We start from the raw sequence: 3,055 nt of genomic DNA on the forward strand, positions 1-3,055 counted from the left end.
ATCAAAGAAAATGTATACAAAATGAGAAAATAACACAAAATGACCCAAAATGGACATAAAACGAGAAAAAACAGATTGGTTTTAGAGACAACATGTCCTTTTGTGGTTCAGATGGTTGAAACACTTTCTAAATTTCATCACTGATAAAAACTCGTCTCTGCGGGGTTTGTAGTTTGTTCTTGTTGGAACAGCCTCGGAGCCACTCGAGGTGACTTTGACGGAGTTTCGGGTTCGGTCGCTCTGCTTATCTGCTGCCGGTTACCGTGGAAACGGTGGAGGGACGGCAAGCGAAGCAGCTGTGCGCTACAGCAACAAGGCTTAAGCACACAGACAGTTCTGCCAGCTCCAGATGCATTGTGGGTACCAGGGGGGCAATTTAGTTCAAGTGCCTCGGCGACAAACACACACTGACACACACCGACGTGAGAGTCTGGCTGATGACCTGGCAACCCGGCACTTACTTTATTTACTGTCTGGCAACCCGGAGTCACATTTACTCTCGCGGCGTCTCTCAGCATCCGTCCTCAGTGGCGAACGGCTCGTCAGGACAAACACTTGACTCGTCTCCACGGCGACAGGAAGCTAATTAGTGAGCCAATGTTACCCATCGTGCACCACTCCGGATTTGTGTGAAACGAACTTGAGTCTCGTTACGACAAGCGGCGTGTTGTCGTCGGACTGAATGGCTGCATTATGGCGGCGTTGTGTGTCGGTGTGTGTTTGTGTTCCAGATGGTGATGCGTCAACCATGCAGTCATTAGCAGGAAATTAGAATAATGAACAAACTGTCTGTCTGTCTCCTTTAGTTCCCTCCAAAGACATAAATACAGAAACATAAACAGTGTGTATGAAGAGTGTGAACACCTGCTGCTCCTTGGCACAAAGTTTCAATCAATGGCACTTAAAGGAAATTATAAATGTTAAAGAAGTGTGGATTAATTGGAGATAAAGGGGCTCCTCTGAAACTAAGAACCAGCTCAAAGGCTTGTTTCTGTAAAATAATAAATAAATAAAAGCCATTATTGCACAATTAATCTAAGTACAAAACAGAAAAAAATGAGGATTTCCAAGGCCCTGTGACCAAAAACATGCCTGAGATTGCAATTTAAGTGTTCTGACGGAAATATTTTCTATAGGTTTGTTCGTAATGTACGAAAAGCCAAATTACCTTATCTTTGCTGCTTCTTTTCAACCCACCAATCATATTTGAGATGACATGGATTGTAGAGAATGGGACATCTTTCCAGACTCTTTACACCTTTTCAGATTTCCCTTTCTCATTTGAAGTTATCCTATTAGGTGCTTTTGTATTGACCTGTGGCATTTTCCCCACTGAAACACTTTCTATCTTATCCCCTATTCTGTCCAAGATCATTTCACACCATAGCCCAAGCGTGGACGGCAGGAGTTCACCATAAAGTACCACTGGTTACCCAGAAAATGGAGGAGAAGCTCAAATGTGTTGTAACAGGGTCACATTTTAACCCAAACCTTAGTTGAGCTTCTAACTTGTAAAAGTGTCCAACAAAGTGTGATATTTTTCCTAAACCAAACCAGGAAGTGAATGAAAATGAATGCTGATTTTCTGCATAAAAGCCTGTTATAGATATTTTATGCTACATTTCATGCTACCATAATGACAAAGTTGAGCACTAATGGAAAATTCCCAGTTATAAATATAGAGAATAACATCATCAGCATGTTTGACAATGTAGTTGTAGAGTAAGGCAATTTTGTGGGGGCTGAGTTGACACACTAATATGTGTTGTGAAAGAAGTTAATAAAGGCCTAAAGTTTATTTTATTTTTAATTAGATTTTAGGCTACATTTCATGCTTTTATAATAACAAAGTTAAGTGCTAACAGTGGAAAATTCCGAGTAATAAATGAAGGAAATTTGAATGCAGTTTAGTTGTTTAAGTACAAAATTTTGTAGAGACATATTGTAAATGAACATACAAAGGCCTTATTTCCTGAAATAATTTTATCCTACATATCATGCTTGTGTGACAGAATGGGAAATTCCCAGTTATAAATAAAGAGAATAACCTCAAACGTACTGGAGAATGCCCAGTTGTACTGCAAAGTTAATTTTAGAGACTGGGTTGAAAACTAACGGGTTTGAAAAGAAGTTACTGAGGACCTTTTTTTCATTTGTTAGTTTTAGATTTTAGACTTTATTTCAGTCTTGTGTCATGTCAAAATAAGGTGCTAATGGAAGATTCCCAATTGTAGATGAAGAGAATAACATTATCGATTGGAAAAAACAGCCTCGTTGTACCGCAACCTAGTTTTTCAAGACTTGTTTGAAAACTGCCATATTGTAAAACAAAGTACTGAAGGCCTACAGGTCCTTATTTCTATTTTAAAAGTTATATTTAAGGCTGAATTTCATGCTCATATAATGACAGTCAAACACTGAAGAGAATAACAACTAAAAGTTGTTAAATACATACGTGTTGTAAACAAAACTATAAAAAGTCCATATTTTTATTTGCTAAAATTTGATTTTAGGCTAATTTCTTGCTTGTATAACATCAAAATTTGGTGCTAACAAAAAATTCTGATATTAATGAAGAAGATAACAGCAACATAATACAGAGCACAGTTTAGTTGTATAGTAAGAAATAATTTTGGAGAGTGCTAAGGAAATTGTTGCACAAGAAATTACTGAAATTCACACTATTAAGTAAAGAGTATATCATCAGCGTATTAGAATGCAGTTTATTTGGACAGGAACATAATATTGTGGAATCTGGCTCAGAAAAACTGTGTTCTAAAGGAAATTAACATGTACAAGTTCCTATTTTTATTTGTTAAATAGACCTCTTTATTTATATTTATTTATAATGTTGAGATAAGAGCTAATGGTGGAAAAATTCCAGTTATAAATAGAGAGAAGAACATCAATCAGCATATTTGAGTATGCATAAAAGAAGACCCTTGTCTTTATTTGTTAAAATTACATTTTTATTTTAATAATGCTAAGGTGAGAACTTAATGTTGGAAAATTGCCAGTAATAAATGAAGATATCATCAGCATATGTGAATATCCA

The sequence above is a fragment of the Acanthochromis polyacanthus genome, chromosome 1, assembly GCF_021347895.1.
Source record: "Acanthochromis polyacanthus isolate Apoly-LR-REF ecotype Palm Island chromosome 1, KAUST_Apoly_ChrSc, whole genome shotgun sequence".
In the NCBI taxonomy this organism is placed as follows: domain Eukaryota; kingdom Metazoa; phylum Chordata; class Actinopteri; family Pomacentridae; genus Acanthochromis; species Acanthochromis polyacanthus.